General features: G+C 38.9%; 1 protein-coding gene across 11 annotated transcripts in view; it reads right to left on the minus strand.

Annotated features, from left to right (window-relative positions):
* The window catches only part of nrcamb (neuronal cell adhesion molecule b), an 82615-nt gene extending 80030 nt beyond the window's left edge, over positions 1-2585 (minus strand). For 10 of the 11 annotated variants that reach the window (XM_079251242.1, XM_079251241.1, XM_079251238.1 and 7 more), the window contains exon 1: positions 2450-2585. The gene's annotated coding sequence lies outside the window, so the exon portion shown is untranslated. The remainder of the gene's footprint in view (positions 1-2449) is intronic. The other variant, XM_079251240.1, reaches the window with a different exon arrangement.
* Positions 2586-8487: the final 5902 nt, after the last annotated feature.

Below are 8487 nucleotides of genomic sequence, written 5' to 3' on the forward strand. Positions count from 1 at the left end.
AGTTTTTAGCCTTAAAGTGAAATGGTGCCATAAAGCAACAGTCGAGCATAAAAAAAAAATTTAAAAAAAAGTTGAGTGCAGTTTCTAAGCCTTGGGACAGTGCAGAGTCATGTCGGTTCTGGGAATGTACATAATAAATCTCAGCGTGCCATCAAAATCTTTAATACTGCTTTCCTTTTCTGCCCATTTGAGAGGGAACCTTTTAAGAAGTTTTTGCTATGCAATCAATAATTTAATCAAAGGAAGGAAAGAACAAGGACTGTGGAAAACACAGGAAATTTTTGTAGCAATGTCTAGCATGAAAAGTCCAAGGATTCATATCTTAATCTCATAATAACAAAGATTATCATCCAAAATCACAGCTGAGCTGCTATAAACTGGTTAATCTTTGACAGAGAAGCATGAAAAATAAAAAAAAATTTAAAAAATAAACGAATAAACACATAAATAAATAAAAGTAGCAAATCCCAGCCCTTGGGTATTTCAGAAATCATCCCTAAAGTCATGAACCGTCAAGCGTAATCTTGGCAATGTTGATTTATATTTTCCTCTTTAGCTGAGAGAACAAAGTACCCCAAGTCATCCAGAAGAAGGTTATACAGTAAGAAATGTAAAGAGAAAAAACCTTCAAAATGTTGGTTCTGTTGCTACTTCCTCTTTAAAAAGCCTGCTGATGTGATTCTTTCCATTTTAACATTGGATTCAGTTTTTTTGGGTCATTTCAGTACTTTCAGTTTTCTATATAGCTTACAGGAACATCTCAGTGTACTCGTGGAGATACACACAAAGTGAAAGGCTCCCAGGTTTAGACCAGTTCCTCAAATAAATGATGTCATTGCCAGAAGTGACACAGAATGACTCTCTTTCTGTGAGGCACTTTGTTCCATCCCGAGGTTGGTGGTATCTACAAGGCCACAGACGACTGCTCACAGAAGGAGTCCTGATCACTGGTCAGAGAATAGTCTACGTGTTTCTTCAGCCCACAGAATGAAATCGGTGGCATTTTCCCTCCAACACCCAAGCTTTTCCCACAGCCCCCGGAGCAGAGCTGCACAGCCGTCACTGGTTTTAGGTCAGCAGTCTGACTTAGACTGTTGCTTCCTCAATAACTCTGGCCAACGTGTGTCATGATAATCCCTTAGTTATGCAAATCTCTCCGCGTAGTGCCGTTTGTGCTGATGGTGAAAGTAAGGATGGCAGCACAATGTAGGTCACTATCTTGTCCCTCCCCGGTTTCTCGACATCTATCAAATGAGCCTGAAATTTCATGCTAGCAAATCTCCAGGCGCTTCAGAGCGATGCTTCGCAGAACTTAAGCCGCTTCCTGGTCAAGAGACTACCAGCAAGCACACGTTCAGTGTGGGGCAGTAAAGTAGCATCATGCACTTTGCCGCCTGTTTCTGCATTAATGCAAACAAGACATAAGGATGGAATAGAGGGATATTGTTATCTTCTTAAACAGATTAACTGTAGTCTGCTTGGAGTGAATAAACATTGCTAGAAAGTATGTCAGCCTTTTCAGAGCGCAGCGGAGCTTCAGACAATAAAGCAGAGGTCATTAGCATTGTATTAATTTGGCCAAGTGAGCAGAGCGAAAGTGTGCACTCAAGGCATGTGTGTTTGAGTGTGCATGTTAGCGAGAGTGTCTGGGGATGAGCAGAGGAGGGAGGGGTGGGGGGTGTTGTTGCATGATGGTGAGCTCCCCCCTTGACTGAAGCTTTGATTGAGGGGGGCAGACGGAGGGAGAAGGGGGGAGAGAAAGCAGAGGATTGGGTGAGATTGTGGGGTCACATTGTTTTTGTGTTATATCAGCAACTGCATGACAAGTTAAATAAATCCTGAGATGTTTTGCTAAAATCTCTGGAGAGAATATTATCAAGGCGTTGAGCTTGACGAAGGGAAATTAAACAATCTGAGCGGCCAAACGAAACGAGAGTTGTGATATGAGCATGGCAGGAATTAAACAAGCAGGGAGAAAATCAGCTTAGAGACATGGGGGATTTTGTGACCGCAATTTCATAACAGGACAACAAACAGTGGTCAGCTACAGCAGAGCTGTCTTTCTGTAGAGCTATACTGTACATTTAGTACAACATGTGACCACTTCAGAAAAGAGAGACCACATCAGAGGATGAGACTGAGAGGAGTATCCTTTAAGCAGTGCACTACTACCAGCCTCTGACATACCCACCTGCTCCTGTGACGCCCAGATGACCCCAAATTACATCAGTGAGAAGTCAATGTGGAATCCAGTGAAGTGCCGCGTGTTTCTTAAGCTAAACCACCCTCAGTAAAACTGCAGGTGTAAAAGCAGCAAACAGCACAGTTAACATTCTCCTGGCAGCCATACACCATCCAACTCAGCTGCTTCTCTCTACATAAACTCCTGACAGTGTACTGTAAGCGACACCACACGTGTCCGCAATGAATGGTATATCGTTTAGCTCACCTCACCGGTTTCCTCGGCGACGCGACACACGAAGCCCACTCCCGTGTCCTCTGGCCCCCCGCGCGACAGCGATACTGCGTGCTGTTTATTTAAGTGGAGTCCAGTTCAGCGCCGAGCCTCTTCCACTTGCCTCAGTCACTGGTCCTTTCCTCTCTCTCTCTCCTCTATCTCTCTCCCCACTACCAGTTCACAGACACACATACAAACACTCGCACAGGCGGGGGCGCGCAGCAGTTGTACGAGGCGTGCGCAAGCCCGCTGTGCGCGCTGCAGCGCCGGCGCTGGTGCGCGCTGCCCTCGAGGCTCTCCACAACGATGTTACACAAATAGACTCGGTAGGTAATGGTACTTCACTACTGCAAATCGCAAATGGACTGCAGCTCCTTGACTTTTCTTTCTTTCTTTCATTAAAAAAATAATATTAAACGAGTCAAAAGTTGTCATTTAAAAGCTTACTCGTGTCAATTTTTGGTTATTTGACAGCAGGGAGCTTCTCTTTTTTTATGATTAATGTTGGATTAAATTCCTTGTTACGATGAAACAAGTGAGATAATGTTCAACATTAGTATCTTCAAGCCGTAAATGCTTAATAATCCTAACATTTTTATTTTCCTGGATGCATGAAAAAGATTAAACCGAAACATACAAACAAATAAAGTATGTTAACACACACCAAAAAAAAATATCAAATCCACATTTTAGTCAAGCATAAGTGGTATTTTCCCCATTTAGATAGTGGACTCAATGTCAGCTTTTCTGGGCATTGATTGCTTTTTGTGCTTTGTCACTGAGATTGCACCAATAATCACAGTTTGTGGAGCAACCTTTACACTGGATGTGGTCATGTGACCCTAAAAGCACATTTCCTCTTAGTTGAGTCCTCTTCCAGCCATGCCCTCCTGTAACACACACACATTCATGCATTATCTTAGGCTTAACCATCTGCAGCCATGAAATCAAGCATTGAGAGCAAGTGAGGCTATTACTGTAAGCTGGGTTTTGCAAAGGAGGCAGGGTTTTTTTGTGATCTGAGAAGCCATCCAGAAGGTGGTTAGCAGAGATAAACTACAATTAGGCAGCGGCATGAAACAAGATGACAATGAGTTTATACTCGACAAAAGAAATCATGAGGAAGCAAGCAAAACTGCACATCATAAGATGACATAAGCAGCTACAAATGACATTTTTTTTAAAGAGGAAACATTCTTCCAGTGCATAGTTTATTATCTTGTTTCAATAACTATTATGAAAAGCGATGGAAATTTGAGGATGGAGCAAACTCATTTTACGAGAGTCATTATCACGGGGGACCAGTGGGATTCTCAACTACACGTTCCCTCTCACTGCCACACAGGGACGTGTCCTTGCAGCTCATTTCAGACTGTCTGCAGACATATCTGCATATGTCTCGAATCAAATTATTATATTCACATAATTTCCTCCATCATATTATCTGTAAAATACTCAGGGATTTTCTTAAGTTCAAGGATACGATACCAAGGTGATTATGTCTGGGACTTTGCAAGTTACTGAAAAGGAAAAAAAAAAAAAAACAGAAGCAAAGATGTTATCTCTTCCCCAGCTTTGGAAGCTATTTCTGCAGCAGATCTTTGAAGTCCTCTGCTTGCTGAGATGCCATGTTTCTTCCACGCCCAGGAGGAAGGAGAGTCAGCTTGGGGCCTGTGATGAGGTGATGATAAACTGAACAGATTCATCACAGATCAAGGACCAAAAATGTATGATGTGCTCTAATTTTGAACCTGTTTTCAATGAGCTGCAAATACATAATTTTGACAAAGACGGAGCGCCACGTTATTCATTAGCTGTTCAGTCTATAAGGATTTGCTCTTCACTGATTTTTCTAGGTCACATTTTAAGATTAAACTATAATTTATTTCAGTATCAGTCGTGCCCTCTAAAACCAGTTTAGTGATAATGTGCTGGGTTTACCTGCTGCTGGCAAATGGGAAGTGCAATTAAGGAGGAGTGACCCTGAGGATAAAACAGTTGCATATAAACAAAAGGAAGAGATCACAGCGTGTATCAAAACGGTTCCGACACACAGTTCCAGGATGAACCTTAGAGACATGTTTACGTTTTTAGCATGAAGGTTTTTGCCAAAGGTGTAAATTACTGATGTGATTACTGCTGGGGGACAGGCTCATGAGTCAGATCAGTTTACATCAAAGGTGGGGGTGCATTTTCTCTTGAACTGTGTAATTACATTATGTCTCCTCCATATTGAGTGGGGACAGCCTTTACCAGCTGCATGATTGTGTTATCTCACAAGGAGCAAAATTCTGAGAGGAATTTACTTAATAGAGCTCAGCAACAACTGGTGGATCACCTGCATCTGAGTCAGTGGGGAAGAAGATTAAATCTCTAATTTACAACATTGTTTGGATTGAAGCATAAAAACTATCATGTGTGACTCTTTTTCTGTTATCTGCCCTTTCATTCGGTAGTCATTATCCATTAATTTACCAAAAATGAAAGTTTTAATGTTACCTTTAGTTGCGACTTTGAAGTATTTTGTTGTAAATAATATTGATGACCACTAGGGCTGTGAAAATATGCTTTTGTCCCGATTCAATGTTCCGATGTTTTGGGTGCCGATTAGAGTTAAATTGTGATCCTCCCAATTCTTCTATATTGCTCTTTTTTTTTTTTTAGATTACAAACAAAATAAATGTATAAAACTTTTTTTTTTTTTTGCATGTCATTTTTCTTGATTTCAATTAGGAAAAAACAACACAGAAGCCGGATCATCACTCTGCTGCTTTAATGACAAGTAAAAGTATCAATAAAAATGACAAAAAAAAATTTTAATGGATTTTTTAATATTTGAAAAGAAAATCGATTTTTTTTTAGCCAAAAATTGATTTTAAAATTGTGAAGCAAAGAAATCCAGATTTTTTAATTTTTCGATTCGATTTTCCACCCCTAATGACTACTTTATTATGGAGAAGGCTGCTAATTACTTTCTAAACTTTGTACAAAAAATAAGGAAATAAAGTTTTGTTGAATGTTACTTTCCCTTAATACCAACTGAAGTTGTACTATTCATTGTTTGAAATCCTGATTCATCACCTTTTAAACAAGGAATAACCTCTAGGGATTGTGCACACATGGGATGAGCAGTGCAGCAACATATGCAGGTAGTGTCCCCTCAAAATGTACAAACTCCTCTGCAATATTTTCCTATTGGTATTCACTGTTTTGGCTTTAGAAAAGCGGCTAGGTATGTGTAAGTCAGCTCTCTTTCCCCGACTAATCCCACATCTCCAGAATCTGAGACTTCACTCAGGATAACAGCGCTGTTTCCATGGAGCCAGGATCATCTCTAAAGTACCTCCTGAATTTGGGAGAGGAGAAGCTGGATTTGCTTGCTGTGAGTCCAGATCTCAACTCCACAGAACACTTTTAAGATCTGCTTGAGCATGCTTTGCTTTCTAGTGTGTCTAACACAACCTGGTTGACGATGAACAACTCCTGGTTGAGGAATGGGATGCAGCCCCGCAGCAAAAGGAAAACAGGCTTGTGATGACCCTGGGTAGAAAAACGGTAAAGCTGCTGATTTTTCCCACAATGCAGAGCGCAGTGACTGTGTAAAATGATTCAACTTTAAAAATTGCCAACATGTGTTTTTAAAATTAAAAAAATAATATTTCAGGGGAATTATGTGTCTGTTTCTGACAAGATGTACTGTGCTGCAAAAACAATCAAGTTTTTCAACAATTGATAATACAACAACGATTGGTATTATTGAAGTTATTATTGAGAAGAAACGCTCAACCAAAATAATGTTCTTACTTTTTGTGCTACGTTGAGTAATTATTTGGTTTGTAGGCATTCTGACAAAAAACAAGAAGAGCTGTTTGCTTAAAAGACTGAAACCAACTTCTTTTTTTTCTTGTTTCACCAATTGATTAACTGATTCACTTGAGCTTTTCCACTTCTGTCAGTTGAATCGTTTTCGAGAGATTTTTAAAGGTTGAAAGAAAGAAACATATTGACTGTAAATAAATGCACACAAGCATGCATAGAAGATGGACCTTTCAGATGGTGAAGAAAATGTCAAGAAGGTGATGAGAAAAAAAACTTAAGTTTGTATTGATATTTGAACAAATAGCAGAGAAATAGTTTTGCCAAACAGAATTTTTTTTGTTTTTTGTTAGCTTTCTCCAGTCAAGACTTTACATATTGCATAAAACAATACTGGTCAAACATTGAGCGATATCATCTGTGGAGTGGGTGCTTTCTCAAACAGCAGAGAAGGTTTCTGTCAGTCTGTTTTCTAAAATCCCACTTTCTGCTTCCCCTGCTCTCTTGCAGGGACTGAAGAAGACATGGGAGACACAATCAGCCATTACAGCTGATGATGAAAATCAAGGAAATATTTGGAAACAAGCTTAATTATTTTTAGTTTGCAATTGTGCAAAAACACTCCAGCTTAAGATTACACACAGGACAAAAATAGATATTTGTGCCATCCTGTTGTTTCCCCATGTGTCTTCATGTGAGATGGGAGCGAGCACTCTTGCTCTTTGTTTTAGGTCATGCCATAAGTTTAAAAAATATTAGATATCTTACACAGATATCTTAATGGGAATGGAAAAGATCATATAGAGTTAATTTTGAAATTCATATTTTGGTACTTCCAAGCAGATCCACAGCGTCTGAATGCAAGAAACTTTACTGTGTTTTGACTTTTGCTGGAAGAACATTTTACTGCAACGGATCAGCAAAAACAGCAACTTTTAAGGGATGGCAGAGAGAGCACTACTGCATTTGGTACCACTGGACTACTTGACTTGTATATTACTTGTTTTTTTGTTAAAAGTTTAAAAATAAATAAAATATTGTCACAAAAAATAAGCTTTTGTACCAAACTTGAGCACTGCATCACTGATTGGATTCATTTCCATGCTGGATTCAGGTAAATATGAAGCTGGTGATTTTTACAGATTGTACTTTGTGTTTTTGTTGGTTTTTTTCTTTGTTTCATTTCACATCTTTGTCTGCTGCTATCAATTCCCAATCAGCTTTATTTATCACTATAAGTGCTTTTCCCAGCTACACATGAGCGTTATTTGTTGAACAAATCAAGGTTGTTTGCTTTAGTTCGCAATCAAATGAAAGGGCAAAAATGCCGGGCCATCAAAGAAGATGAAATAAAAATGGTATTTTCGATCAACACGGTGCTGCTGCAGCTTCCATCATCAAGGTTTTTATTATTCAGAAAGCAGCTATCAAAGGTAACAAATGAAAGAATAGTTGACAAAACAATTGTGTTGGTGCATGAGCTCATGCAAATGGATTGACGTGGAAGGAAACCAGCGCACTTAGTGTCCTGGTTCTACTATTATAAGCTCAGGTGTTTTAGAAGAAAAAACAACTAAATCCATGCTGTTTGCGCTGTTTCTAAAATACTGTTAACTCACTGTAATGCATTTATAACACAGTCTAAATGCAGGACATCAGCTGTTAATATTTTGTTTATTTTGAAACTTTACTGTAAAACCACGGCATGGTATGAAATTAGAGTCCTGTGAATAGTTTGGTGTAGCTTGTTTATATTTAACTTCAAAACCAATGTAATGTACACCAATTCCCAATCACAGCCATCTTCGGCATCCTTATTTTATAACTGTGTCAATAAGTGAGATGAGCCAAGAGGCAGCGTTGTTTCTCAATCTTGTCAATGTTCTTTTCATCATATCTGCATGGTCATTTAAAAGCTTGCATGTGTCCCTAAATACACAGATATTTTGTATTCATGTGTCATGAACTGAGATTTTTGCACATTCTCAGCACTTGTTAATGATAACTTTCCAAGTTCTTTGACTTTTTAAGTTAACATTTGATTTTTTTTTTTTTCATCTAAAATTGACACTGAAATGAATGCTCTTTTTTGGTTTGAAATTTATTTAATTGTTTTTATTGGTCTTTTAAACATATCAGTGCCTTTTGATGCAATTTCTATCTATGAATTCTCAGTTGAACCTGCATGAGTCCAGTTATTCAACTCAGTAGGT

The sequence above is a fragment of the Telmatherina bonti genome, assembly GCF_933228915.1.
Source record: "Telmatherina bonti genome assembly, chromosome: 2".
Classification (NCBI taxonomy): domain Eukaryota; kingdom Metazoa; phylum Chordata; class Actinopteri; order Atheriniformes; family Telmatherinidae; genus Telmatherina; species Telmatherina bonti.